At 47.9% G+C, this 15033-nt stretch overlaps 1 long non-coding RNA gene across 1 annotated transcript; it reads right to left on the reverse strand.

Annotated features, from left to right (window-relative positions):
- Nucleotides 1-608: 608 nt before the first annotated feature.
- On the reverse strand, nt 609-13708 carry LOC135280295 (uncharacterized). The gene is made up of 3 exons (XR_010347305.1): nt 13516-13708; nt 1370-4599; nt 609-854 (listed from the first exon to the last, which is right to left on the reverse strand). It is a non-coding gene; the product is annotated as an uncharacterized LOC135280295 (long non-coding RNA).
- Between the last annotated feature and the right edge of the window lie 1325 nt (nt 13709-15033).

Raw genomic sequence — 15033 nt, forward strand, 5'->3', positions numbered from 1 at the left:
CGTGCAGCGCCTGGCACAGGGCTTGCAGCCGCACCGGCCCGAGCGGTTTTGCCGGCCGTACTGCAGTGCCCAACTTGCTCTGTGACGGGAGCTGGTTGCTGCTGTCATCTTTGACTAAAATAAATGAACGAAAGCAGCTCCCTTCCTGTGCATTACGTGTTAGGATAAGCTCCCAAGCCGAGCTACTGCTCCCTGTGCCACTGGCTCTGAAGGCCAGGGCCAACAAGACTGTGGGAGCCTACTTTTTAGCTGGCATGTGATGGGAGCAAACCACTTTTTAATGTGAATTACCACACGGGGAAATCTGTGACAGCAAAGCTTAAAGTCACAGGGTAATTTTAAACGTAGAGCTACCAGTCCTGGAAAGATTCGTTTGCCTGAGCAGTGGGAGCCCATCAGTGGCCCTGGCCTGGGCTCACCATCCACACATTCTGGGCCATCGTGTCCTGGGGCTGATGTGCACCACTCTGGTCCCTCGTGTGCCAATCTCACTTACCTGAACACTTACTCTGCAAAAATAAAAAGTATATAGGCTCTTGGTGCTCTTATCTCTCCACTGATTTGAAATGTGTAACTTGTAGTCATGTTACATTCATTCACTTTCATAAAGGAACAACATTAAATGATGTTGCTGAAAATGAGACAAACTGAAGAATAACTGACACAATGAGAAAATGAAACTTACCCTGTCAAAGATTCCCTTTCCTCACTCTTCCATGAAGCTGGCTCCTTTGCAAACAGAAAACGCAGTTCCACAGGATACACGTGGTTTCATCAGGATATGATCCCCTACCATCCCCTTTACATTAGAGCAGATTGTCCTGAGGTTTTTCAGGTGGATTGCCACAGGCTGACTAAAATTCAATAATAGTTAAATTGTGTTGGAAAACAAGGTAGAGAAATAAATTGAAGCACAGCTTAGCATACGAGTCAGGATGGATATTCTGTGATTCTGTGATTTAATCCCCTTAAAGTCTCACAAGGAACCAGAGAACAAACAGTGTTTATTTAATTTTCTAACCTTTGGTTTGGTAAATTTCTTATTAGTAATAAAAAGTAATTACTGCTGAGGGTGGCCCTTAGGGTAGGAAGAGTGGCAACTATGGGAAGCTACACTCAGGGACCCATGGAGCAGCAGAGGCAGAAATACCACCAAGTGCAGTGGCTGGTGTTCCTGGCAGAGACATCTGATTAGACATCTCAGCCTTAAGAGCTGCAAAGATGCAGGTGAGGCATTTGTTTGGGTGGGATTAAGAATGGGAACTAGTATCAAAATTTTTAATGAAGTTATGGCATGACCCAGATGTCAGACTGGAGCTGGAAGGGGAATCCTACACAGTAATAATGGAAGAGAGTGAATTACATTTACCTGTAATGCCAACAGGAGGACATGGCTGCTGGTCAAACCCACCCAAAGCCCTGCTCCCCAGGGCACTGAGCAGCTCACAAACTGCAGCTCCAGAAGTCCACCCCGGTCTGCTGAAGGGAACAGTGCAACCACAGCAGGTCCTCCTGTGTGCAGAGTCACTTTTAATACAATTACAGTCTTCCATTATGGAGGAAATAAATGTGGGAGGAAACAAAGTACAGACACAGAGAAGCAAAACAGGGGTAGGAAGTAGGAGATATATGCTTACTGCGTCTCATTTGGCTCCATAGGGCTTTAGAAGGGCTGTCATATATCATGACATTTATTATTTCTGCCATGGTACTAGGATGAGAAGTCCATTACAATATCGATCATTTTACTTTGCTCGGCTCTGTGCTGTGTAATACTCAGCATGGCAGAAAAGGCTTACAAGTGATTTAGAAACAGCCGTACAGGGACAACTAGGGGAAAATCAGAGCTTCCCTTAATGGAATTCTCTTTTTAGTGAGCTTTTACAAAACTTAGGAAATTGTATTTTCATCATGGTTAAAACCACAGCACAGTTGTAGTCAAACAATCAGAAGCCATAGAGACAGTAAAGATTTCCTATGCAATCTTAATTTACATGCTGACATAAAGAAATCATCTTCAGCTGCCCTGCTCCATGGCCATCACACAACCTCTCCACCAGGCTCCTCCTCCCTTCACTAGTCAACAGTTTCTGTCCCAGTGAACTAAGGGCCAAAATCTTAACTGGCATCAAAACACCCTTCTTGATCTCAAAAAAAGATCACTTGCACACCAGAAAATCCCAATATTTCACTTTAGCTGAAATAACTTCATATTGCCATCCGCAGAGAGGGCAGCAAGAGGCAGGTGTTAGCTGTCCTGATCCCCATGCACTGGGGGTACCAGCAGGAGCAATGTGCTGTCTGGGCACGGCAGTGGCAGCACAGACAGAGGTGCCCTGCTGGGTGCCAGGTGAGCACCCTGAACACAGGTGACAGCTGCATCTCCTGGGGCTACTTTGAGAGAATTTGGTCTTGCGTTTGTCATTTCCCTTCACCTCCAGGCTGGTTTGCAGCCAGCTCAGGACAGGCAGCTGTGATGGAGGGACCATTCTTACCCGGTGTCTTCTTACTTACCCACAGTCTGCTTTTTGCTGCTGACCCTGCTGTAAGCAGCACTGGAAGTTTTCTTCATCTTCCCTCTTCCTGTAGTGTCTGTTCCACCCCCAGCTTTGCCTGTAGCATACTATTAATGCAGAGCAGCATAAAGAGCTGCATCAGAAGGTCCTTCAGCACCAAAGAATGCTGCATAAGGGGAGCAGAGGGAGCTGGTGACCCAGCTTCAGCTAATGGCAGCACAAGCAGGTGCTGCTCCATCTCTTCTATGATTTTGCATAGAGCTTTCAGTGGATCCTTCTCCTATTAGGGCTAAATTTCAGACATACAACTGTAAAAGGGAGGAATGACAGGTGAGCCAGGATGTCCACAGGGCAGTGATAAAAAGAAGTAAGGTTACACAGAGAGATTAGAGGTGTCAGTGTCCATAGAAGTAAAAACTGAGCCTGAAATTTCTCTCCTTTTTCCTTTTTTTTTTTTTTGTCTTTTTTTTTTTTTTCTTTAAATATTCAGTACAGAATAGCCTCTGGGTCCTGGCCATGACCCTCCCTGACTACTGCAAAAATTAACCCTGTCCTGACTGAAACTGGGGGAAAAGCCAGGATACTTTAAAACTTTCTGTGTCCTGCAGGTCCCAAAGGTGAGGCCACCTCCCAGTAGGAACAGTAGAAGTTTGGAGTTGGTGGGGCTGATGTGGGTCAGGAAGGGGGTGGCAGCAAAGAGCTCCATCAGCTATGTGTCTGTAAAGCTGGTGAGGCAGACTGCACTTAATGTCCTCTCCCCAATGATGCCAGATGCCCTTGTCCCATGAGCCACGACTCCCCCTGCAATATCATTTGCTGCTGTGTACTATACCTGCTGCCAGTCTATGGCACTGCTCTGCTTGTTATACTCCAAGAGCTCGATCCCAAAATGATGTTCTGCATCACTGCCAGGGTGAGTGAGTGAGAATGAGTGAGAACATGACTTCTGCTGACCACCCACGGGCAGCCAGGACCATGGAGATGGGAGACAACACCTGGTACTCCACATCAAAGTAGCCTGTTCTGGTGGTCCCTTTTCACATCTACTCCTACTGTAGCACAAGCTTTGAAATATTGTCCCTGTGCCCCATGGTTCCTGAAGGGTCTAGAAGAGCATAAGGCCAATAGGGTGGGGCACAGCACAATCGTGTCCAGTTCCCGATTTTTCTTTGTTTATTATACTCCATTTCTACAGCTTCACTGCCAGAGCCTATGGGGCAGGTCCATTTGGTGTTTGAGTAACGTTCAGGATGCTGTTAGTCAGCCATAACTTTGTGCAGATGCTCTGCCTTTAAGTTCAGGAAAGATGTTCCCTCATCTCAGCACTGTCAGTTCCCATTTCAAGGTCGACAGCACCATCTAGTGATCCCAAATCAGCTTCCTACATGGCTGCCTGCCTTCTCCCAAGTTTCATCCATGTCCCAGGTGTCCCAGGTGAGATTTGCCTGTCTATGCCTACCTGCTACACCCTTCCTACTAGAGGGTTGTTTACTGGAAGGTCTTGCATGGGGAGGCTGATTGCCCTTGGCCACAGTCACATCACAGACCTCAGAGATGGGATGGAATGATCCAAACTAAATCCCAGCGCAGAAAATGTGGCAGAGCTGTGTTCCAGACCCCATTTGGCTCAGTGAGAATCTTTCCTGCCCTCTTGGGCAGATTCCAAATTTAAAATAAATCTGCCCAGAGAAAGAAAATAATCCCTCTCATTCTTCCCTTGGGTCTCTGCTATGTTTGACCTCAGCCAACATGTTGTGTAAGGAACTCAAGTACACCAGCCAAAGGTGGTGTTTTGTCTCCAGGGTTCCACTGGCCTGCACAGCTCATAGCACAGGTGTCAGGAGAGTCAAAAGCTTGGCCAATGTTATTTCTGATCTCTCAGCTTAGAGCACAGGCAGACAGGCAGCTCCACATCTCCAAAGTGCAATGGGCCCTTCTGTTCTTTTCCCATTACACCCCCTGCAAAATACCCTACCAAAAAAACTCTGCTGGATCCAGACAAACCTGGAGAGGTTGATGTGTTGTTGTCATCCTGCTCCTGCACTGCTGCATTTCACCCTCTCCAGAAGAGTATCTGGGGCCCCTGTGGTGGATAAAAAGGCAGAAGGGTATCATGTTGATGGCAGTATCATATTGTGCCTCTACTCTTCCTAGCTGGGACAATGTGCAAATTTCACTACTGCCTTCTCTCAGTTCCTTGGTGCTTTATCAGGGCATCTTGCAGGCTCAAGGTGCTGCAGGGGAGGAAACAGAAGGACACCAAGTTTCTGACTGCTCTTGCTAAGGAATTTTGATGCATCAAGCACCTCCTCCATCAACAAAGTTGTGGCCAGGAAAACCATACTATGTGGGATACATGTGGCAAGCTCTTGTGTTTCTACTTGATTGTTAGGATAAAACAGTTCCATGTTCCCACCTCGTGCTAAAGGGCACTCTTGGAAATCAGGAATCTGAAGCCATGTGATTATACACATGGATCTGGATCACAGCTCTCAAATTTGCAGAGACAAACCAGGGAAAGGTCTTTCAAAGCCACTCCAAAGCCATGCAGAACATGATGTGTATTTAAAGCCATACACATGAATCAGTTTATTTCCTGGACTTTCCTGAGCTTATCTAATGTGAGCAACAGTATTAAACCACAGGCTAGGTTGAATGTGTCCAGCTGGGGCAGCAGGATGGGGTTCTCTCATCACAGCAGCATTCCAGGATGGGTTACTGGCTCCTGCACAAAAAACACCTGCAGATCACTTGATATTATTGTATGTATATCAATATGTATATATATGTGCTTATGGGCTTCAACAGGATTTGGACGAAGATATTTACTGAACAAATGAACATTTACCACATTTTCAAACTACAATTTTGAAAATCTTAGAGATGAAGTAATGAGCTCTGGTTGGATCCCTGATCACAAATGAGTTTAGAGATGTAATACGTAGTTTTATGATAGGTGTGAAGCACTGCAAATATCAGAAATCAAATTGAATGGTAGGAATCTCTGGGAGATAAACAGCAAATATTAGGTCAGTGTATAAGTGTGGGGTACAACCACATCTTGACTACTGTAGGTAGCTAGGCATGTTGGGGAAAAAAAGACAAAATAAAGGGCTATTCAATAACAAGAAGCATGGAGAACAAGAAACAACTGCCTGATGTCTCCCCTAATACAAGAAATAGAGGACATAAAATGAAACTTGTAGGTGGCAGATTAAATATCAAAAAAATAAAGAGGCAGATTCTCAGCCAACACGTAGCAGAGCTGTGCAAGTCACTGCCACAGGATGCTGGGGATGTCAGAATTTCATGAGCATCAGACATGCTCATGGGAAAAGAAAAAGCAGCAAGGGAGAATAGGCAAAAGACACTGTTCTGTGGCTCAATAAATCCTTGAACAGCTTGGAAGATATTCTGGGGAAAAGATCACTGTAATCTTAGTCTGGTCTCACACATTTCTTCCAGGCACTGCTGGAGCCACTGGGCTGGCTGAATACTCAGTGTGACCTGGTGTCACAGACAGACATTCCCAGCACCTGCAGCTCAAGAGCCCTTGGACCCAGGCTGGGCTCCAGCCCAGTGGGCCCCACAGTGCTGGCACATTTAGAACAGAGTCCAGTTTTGAGGCTGGTCACACAGAGCAGAGATTTAGGGTATTCAGGCCAACTGTTTCCATGCAGGTGCAGCCAGCTTTGGCAATCCCACAGTGGAAGGCTGTTCAGTGATAGCAGGGGCTCCTACATGCTTGTACTGTCACCTATATTGGAAACCTCCTTTGAATGAAGTCTCTGTTGTACTGTTGGTGGTAATCTGCAGCAGGTAAAGACAGAAAAGTGACAAAATAGTGACACAATTATCTCAATATTAATCTCACAACTGTATCCTATAATGGGGAATACTAATCCCTGGAGGAAGCTTACCCAGGGCCCTGGGTCCTGGATGAGACAAATAAAAAAAACACAGACTCTGTGTTTAATTGTCTGCATTTCCCAAACCAGCTGGGAACCTGGTCATGAATGGTGCGTGTTTGGGAGCTGTAGGCTTTCAAGAAGTGGGTGGTGGGTTTACCAGTGGTTGTGGCCCTGTGGTATGTTAGCTCTCAGAATAACATATAACTTCCTTTCAAGAAAGGATTTCCAGCTTCCTCAAGAAGAAATTCTTCAATTTCATCTAAAATTTGGAAGTCTGAGTGCTGACAGCAACATTAAAATAGGAGTTCCAATCTGTCTTGTACTGAATCTACATGCTGCCACTGTGTCACACCCACATGCTGTCACTGTGTCACACTCACCTGCATCATCTTGTATGTCTGGCCGGAACACCTCCCCATGTGCCCAGGCATCCCTCAGAGCAAGTGGCACATGGCAATGCTGGAGCTGAGCAGGACACCAGGTGGATCAGCTCCTGAGGGTCCACAAGGTCCACAATGCCATGTGCTGTCATGGTCACTGTGGTGTCCACAACAGGTTGTATCAGACACAACCCAAACAGATGCAGTTGCAAACCAACTGTTTATATGTTGGCCATAAAGGAGCAGAAGTCAACTGAGAGGGTCTCTGACACTCATTTGTTAGACCTGGCACACTTTATTGCTACCTGCTACCAGAATCCAAGGTCCCTGCAGGGCCATCATGCTCCTAGAACCATCCTATAACACATCTGCTCTCCCCTGTGGTGCTGAGGCCTCTGGCCTGCAGAGGTTCCACTGGTTTTATTTCACAGGACATAGCATTGTTGGAGACTTATGTTTCCAAAACTAAAAGAGCTTTAAAAAAAGTCATTCCATGTCATGAAAAACAGATCAGAGTCTCAGCTAATATAAATATTATTAGTCTGTGTAAGAATATCATCCTCCAGATAAACCCACTGGTGTAGAGCAAGGATGATTTTGGCTTATTGGTTTCTTGTTAATATATTGGAATACTTGGATCAGTTCTGCAGCCACATTCTGCCCGGGATCCTCACTGTGTGAGAACAGTGTCACCACTGAGACAGCCCCCTGCTCTCCAAGGCCCCATGCTCCAGATCTTCTTCTCATCAGTAGCAACAAGAAACCATTTTCATTGCAGCTCTGGGCTCTGATATCACCATCAGATTAGCAGAACCCTTCCCTAACTAACGCAAAGTCTGGGACCTCCCGGGTACTCAAGCCGTGTTTAGGTTGAGGAGTCGCATCAGCGGCCCCTCGTGGGTCTGGGGGCCCCTCGTGGGTCTGGGGGCCGCGCTGTAGGTCCGTGGGCCGCCCATGGCTCGGGGATGAATGAGTTAAAACCGAGCGCTGGGGCAGGGCAGGGCCGGCGGGGCCGTGGCGGGGTCCGGGCGCCAGAGGGCGCTCGGGAACCGCGGATCCGGCAGGGAACCGCGACAGAGGCGGGAGAGGGGACAGAGCACGGGGGGACAGAGAGCACGGGGGGACAGAGAGCACGGGGGGGGGACAGAGAGCACGGGGGGACAGAGAGCACGGGGGGACAGAGAGCACGGGGGGACAGCAACCGGGGACAGAGAGCACGGGGGGACAGAGAGCACGGGGGGACAGCAACCGGGGACAGAGAGCACGGGGGGACAGAGAGCACGGGGGGACAGCAACCGGGGACAGAGAGCACGGGGGGACAGAGAGCACGGGGGGACAGCAACCGGGGACAGAGAGCACGGGGGGACAGAGAGCACGGGGGGACAGAGAGCACGGGGGGACAGAGAGCACGGGGGGGGGACAGAGAGCACGGGGGGACAGAGAGCACGGGGGGGGGACAGAGAGCACGGGGGGACAGAGAGCACGGGGGGACAGAGAGCACGGGGGGACAGCAACCGGGGACAGAGAGCACGGGGGGACAGAGAGCACGGGGGGACAGCAACCGGGGACAGAGAGCACGGGGGGACAGAGAGCACGGGGGACAGAGAGCACGGGGGGGGACAGAGAGCACGGGGGGACAGAGAGCACGGGGGGACAGAGAGCACGGGGGGACAGCAACCGGGGACAGAGAGCACGGGGGGACAGAGAGCACGGGGAGACAGAAACTGGGACAGCACCTGGGACAGCACCTGGGGACAGAAACTGGGACAGCACCTGGGACAGCACCTGGGACAGCACTGGGAACAGAAAGTGGGAACAGCACCCAAACTGTATCCCTACAGGAGCATGGCCTGCAAACACCGAACCCTGTGCTAGAGAAACACAACATTGTGCTAACAAAACATTGCCAAAGTCTTGAGCTCAACCTCAGTCCTTGCAGTGTTCAGGTTTTGGCTGGATTTACCTTGCTTTTATGAAGGTGTAACTTCAGCAACTGTGCTGCAGTCAGCCCATTTAATCAACATTAAATTTGGGTTTTGGGTGTCTTAAGCTGTTACAGATGACTCTTATTTTCTGCAAAACCAAACTTCTCAATACCATCATCTGTCCTGAGAATCTATGGAAATACAGACACCTGAACCAGGCAGGGAGCACCAGGAAATTCCTTGGTAAAATCCCTGTGCTCTCCAAGCAGGCCTGAATAAATAAATTACCATGGTTGCAGGGACTGCAACAGCCAGACCTTCTCTAGGTGGTCTCACTGCTAGAGAGCAACAACAAATACACACAGGAGCAGATGACTTATCCAAAGCCAATGCTTCCAGCTCTGGAAATCCTTCCTGGAGCACATGGCATTGCCACCCTTAGCTGTGCCAGTAGACTTCTCCTCTCATGATAAGCACAGTGCCTCACACTGTCACCAGCATTAGCACTTAAGATGATTTTCTGCTTGTATGCAACAACTGAGCTGTGGAACAGCAAACCCAGAATGGAGAAGGTTTGAGTAACAAACCCAGAAATGATTATATCTGCAGCAAAGTGCAGGGCTGCCCAGTGGGTTCGGGTGAGCCCTGGAGCAGGTCGAATCCTGCAGGTTTCCTAGGGAAGGGAATCCTGGAGCTGGAGGGATCTCTCTATGTCATTCCGAGGATCCCAGCTCAATAACACAGAGACAGATAATAGCATTTGAACACTATCTGCTTCAATTCAATTGTATTGATTTATTGCCTGTCCAATGAAGCCATCAAGTGTACAAAATGGTTAATCTTATATTTTTTCCCCTGCTGTCTGTTCAGAGGAGTGAAGTTGTAAACACTGATCTATGCAAGGAGCGTGACAGGGGAGATACATTGAACTTTTTTCAAGGCAAATACTGATTTGTGTCTGTGCAAAGTGAATCCAATTTTAGCACAGGGCAAAGGAAGGACACAAGCCCTTCCCAATCCAGACTCAGTGGAAAGCTGGTCCACCTGAGTGGTTTGGACCTTGCTGACCCACCTCCCTGGCATCACCACACTCACTCAGCCTCTGGCAGTTGGCAGGAGCCCCAACATCACCTGCCTGGGTCAAGTGACCCCAAACCCACCTGAGGGCTGTGGAGCTGCCTCCCTCCTTTTAATACACAATGACCTGTATGATTTACTTAATTCCCAGCCATCTCCAGCTCAGGGAGGGAAACAATAGTCCATCCCATCCAAGCAGACCCGAGTCAGGCAGGACATTGCTGTTGTTTGAAACAACACCACTGCAAAACAGAGAGTGACGTGTACAGTGTGGCCAGCAAGTTCCTGCTTCAGTGCCTGATGCCCGGGAGAGAAGGAAAATGAGTTATTTTTTTTTAAGTATTTTCTTTCAAAATGTACATTTGCAATTAAAGGCTGAGTATACTCTATATTTTATTAATGATGTGGGATAGCGAGGCATTTTAAAGCTTTCTATTTTGATTATTTTTTTAGGAGAAGGAAGGGAAGAAATTGAAATGGAAAACTTAACACTTATGATTTCAAAAATTTGGCTTATATTTAGGTTCTGGTAACATGCAATTACAGGCACTTAGAAAGAATTCCCTTTTTTATATTATGCCCTAGAGCATAAAATTAAGAGGCCAATTCAGGCTTTGTACTGCTTTCAGAGGCAGTTTGCTGCAGCATAGATCAACACGGAGACTGACTGTCGCCTTTCTATTGAATTAGGTCTATATTTTTGACAAGTATGGCAGCAGTATCATCACTTTAATCACCAACAATCCGTTGTGTCTCTTTATGCTAATAAATAAAACATTTTGTGTTAAATATTTCCCAGTAAGCAGTTGAAGACCTGCAATCACCACTCCCTCTATATATGTTCCCAAGTAAAATAATATAATGGTAATAAAATCAAATGATGTCTAGGAGTTTTATAGACAACTAATAGCAGTTATTGCAAAGTGCACATCAGATACCAATTGAAGGTTACATTTCTCTTTAATATAATATAGCATGCATATTTCACTAACTGTCTCTGTATATCAAATGAATTAAGCAGTAGGATTATATCAGTCAAAAATGGAGTTCTTTAAGAGAGGTCTTTAGGCAGAAGAGTTTTGCTGAAGATATGTGTTAAGAGTGGGAGCACTGGCTGCAAAATATGGGAAAATCACCCCAGGTTACTGAGGAGTTACCCAAGATATCTTCTGACAGTTCCAGCCACCCCTGTCCATGCACTGGGGCTTTGCTCCAGGGATTGATGTGTGCAAGGGTCTCACAAATCATCATGGAAAAGGCTGGGAGGGACCCCCAGCCCATCACCCATCCTCTGCTCTGGAAGAGCACATTGGGCTCAGTCCAAGTCCTGGAGCCGTAATGGCAAAGCAGAGGTGGAGGTCTTAGAATAAACACGACTGGGTCAAGAGTGACCCCAAAAAGGCACCCTAGCTCCTGCCATGTGTTCTCCAGGGCTCTGGCAGCAGCTCAGCCAAGGCTCAGGGATGGGCTCCTGCAGCACAGGATGCACCATGGGGCCACTCTCTGCCCTCTCCTGTGGCAGGATTTCCCTTTCTCCTATCATCCATGGGGCCCTGGACTGCCCAGATCTTCCTGCCCTGCTTGGCCATCCCAGGGCTCCTCAAGCCCTGCAGCCCCTTTGCTGCTGGAGCGACTCCACCCCAGCACTGGGAGCACGGCACAGCCCAGGAGCCCCAGCACAGCAGCTCCAAAAGCACACCTTGTCCTCAATCTCCTTGATTTCCCTGGCTTCATTCCCACACTTCACTCTGGAGTCTGAGAGCCTTGGAGTCACCCTAAAGAAACCTTTTCCTAAACTTCAGATCTGCTTGTTGAGAGATTTTTCCCATTCCCGTTACTAACATAGCTAATACATTCAGGGGGCCCCGCCTCAGTCAACATGAATTGTAAACCATTTCTCTAATCCCCTCAACAATACCCTTCCCCAAACCTTTTTTCTATCTTAATTAGATATTCTATCCCTTTGGTTTAAAATAGTATTTAATTTCACTTAATGATTTCAACAAAAAATATTAGGATTCCCCAAACAGACATGTTCCCTCCGAATTCTCTCATTCTTTTTTCCAAGGGCTTCAGTTTCATCTTTTTGTTGCTTTGTCAAAACACAGCTAATTGACTGTCCTGAAAGTACAATTTTAGTAATTTCTCTCAATGAAGCATTGCTGCCTCCTCTATTAACACTGTCTAATTGGACTTTGAATCCCCAGCCAGCGACTTCACCCATGCTACAGGCCCAGATCACTGCAACAGTAAATATCAGCATCCCAGTTAAATGTAGGTTGGCTCACATTCCCCCAAAATTGGCTTTCTGCTCCTTAGAGTCCAATCCGATGTAATATTACATTAACCATTTTTTTCTCTGGGAACTGGAGGGAGGAGAAGCTGCAGCGCAGATCTGCGTTTCCTCTGCTCGCAGAGCACGTTTGCTCCCGGCACCGGCGGGGAGGGAGCGCTGCGGGCTGGCAGGAGCTCTGCAGCCTCCCAGCCCTCATTTCCACCTACTCTGTTAGCAGCTTCAGCTGCAGACAGCACAGCAGGCAAGGACACAACAGCGCTGATCCCCACGGGCCCCACAGCTCCAGAGAAGTACCCGCCACGCAACTCCATCACCCAGCGATGGACCCCAGCACAACTCTGCTGTGGGCAGCAGAAACCATTTCTCTTTTTTTCCCCTCCTTCTCCAAAATATAGGCTATATGGCACGTGGCTTTCAACCATTGAGGGCTTGGCACATACTAGGGGGCTAGAAAGGTTGAGTGGCCATGCCACACTGCAGCAGCAGCAAACCACCCCCGGGGCTGATCTGCAGCCACTCTAATTATCTCAGAGCATCTGCCATTAAAATGCAAGATCAGGCCAGCTACAAGTAGGAAACAGAAACAGAACTCCTCATTGATGCCTGTAACAGGCACCAAAGGCATATAACTCTGCATAATTGCTAATTGTTATTACTATTGCAGTTGATGTCAGAATTGCCCAGAAATGCCTCTTGCTCCTTGTGCCGCTGCGGGATTTGGGGGGAGGCTGAATCCCACCCTGAGCAGCGGCAGTGTCCCGAGCAGGGACCCCCCATGGTGAGGGTGTTGAAGCCACCCCTGGAGTCTGCAAAGCCCTGTCAGAAACCCTCAGCACTCGCTGCACCAGCAGCCAAAATCGCGAGGGACAGAGTTAAGTGCGAGTTCAAGCGCGCTGAGGGCTTGTGAGCGCTGCAGGCCCGGCCGTGAGGGCCAGAGCCGCACAAAGCGCTCCCGCTGCGCCGCGCTCCGCCTTCAGCTCCCGCTGCTAGAGCTCCAGGGCCTAATGAAGCCACTTGACCTCTTGCTACCCCCATTCTCCGATCTCCAAAGAGGGTATTAATGCTCCTGACACACAGGCAGTCAGGGGGTGGGGGTGGGTTTGACACAGGCTGTTCCAGCCCTGCTCACAGCTCTGCAACAGCACGGCCTAAAAACACCCTAGGATTCCCCATTCTGTTGTCTTGAAGAACTCCTTACATTACACAACACTATCAGATTTTTTTTTCCCTTTGCCACTTCATTTCTGTGCCTCCAGAAGGATTCAGCTAGGATCTAATTTTGTATTTCTGAACTGGATTTCCATTGCTCACACTCAGACCACTTCACCACCCACACTGCTCCAGGTGTGAAACCCTCATAAATCTGACCCATTTCTGCTCTGTGTGTGCACAACACACTTGCAAACATACAGCTGAACGATCACTTTGCTCCCCTGCAGTGACTCAGCGGCTGCTTCTCCTTGCCCAGTGCCCAGTCTGAAGGCCCAAAGCCCCAGGGTGTGGTTTGGAGCCTGGTCCAGGCTTGATCCCAGCACCAGGCTGTGGAGCAAAGCAGGACCCCGCTTTCAAAGATGTTTGGATCAGCTCTTTCTGTGCTGCAAGCAAACACTGCAGCAATTAATGTTTCTTGTAAACATACCATAGGTGGAGGTAAAAACCCACAAAACTGAGATGCCAGAAGCTTTTTTTGTGATTTAGTTTCTTATGCTACTGAGGAAAAAAAGACGTCATTGATAAGACTGACATTAGAAGCAGCCAGTAAAATTAAAACTCCAAGGAATGGCCTGACTTTTTCTTGTCAGGCAGGTACACAGATTCCCTGCTGAGCACTTCAAGATACTCATAAAGATATACTTTAAGATACTCATAAATATTAAGCACAAAACTTTCAAATAAAGAAAGGAAGGGCTTCTGCAGCCTTCAGTTTTGGCAGACCAGTTTCAGATGCTTTAAAGGGCCTGGCTTCCATCTGAGCACTCCTCCTGCCCCAGAAGAGGACCAAGCCCCAAGAAGGCACCAGCACACCTGGTTTTGGGGCTGGAGCACCTCATGTTTCTGCTGCCTTCCACATGCTCTGCTCTGAATGATGCTAAAGAAAACCAGTCTCAGAGCCCTAAAGTGAGCTTGGAGCTACATCCAGAACTCAACAGCCCATGTACACAGAGGATTGATAGATAAAACCAGTTCAAACTCATCCCCCCTTATATATGCAGGCTTGTGAAGCTGGACCAGGAGGACTTACGAGCTCTAAGCTCAGAGGTGCTGGGAGTTTTGTTCCTGGACAAATCTCCAGTAACTTCTTGGAGCTCAGATAAATGCTTTGCTTTATTCTCACTGGCCTCATTCTCTTCTTTCATTTTTACACAGATTGTACTCTACCCTGAAAGCACATTTTTTCACAATGGTGAACAGCCCATTCTGTGTCTTGGGTTCTTTATCTCAGGGCAGCAGGGATCAAGCTTTTAAATTCAGTTGTCTTCTCCACAGTCCTGCTCCCAGCAGCATCTTCCAGTTTCCACCAGCCTGGTACAGAGAACCCTGCTCCCGTGAGCACCTTGCCAGCGTGCACTGCACACTCATGGATCTAAATGAGTACCACTCCTTGTGCTTACACATTTTAGGAATATGTTTGTTTTGTTTATAAGAAGATAATAATCTTACAGCAATCTTGTAGTAAACACTTAAATAATGTTACAAATGAGCACTTGTGGATGTGTTCAACAATAAGTACAAGGGAGGTGAGGTGACTTAAACCCACCCCTGATTTTGCAGTACCAGCCTGTGGCCCACACACTGGGCCATGAAGCCACAGCAGCAGCTAGCCAGGCTCACAAGAGGACTTTCTTAATAAATTCAGATTAATAGAGAACAAGTTCCTCCTCCCCACCCCTTTCACAGCCTCTAAAACAAGACACCCAGGCCCTCTCT

The sequence above is a fragment of the Passer domesticus genome, chromosome 13 (assembly GCF_036417665.1).
Source record: "Passer domesticus isolate bPasDom1 chromosome 13, bPasDom1.hap1, whole genome shotgun sequence".
Lineage (NCBI taxonomy): Eukaryota > Metazoa > Chordata > Aves > Passeriformes > Passeridae > Passer > Passer domesticus.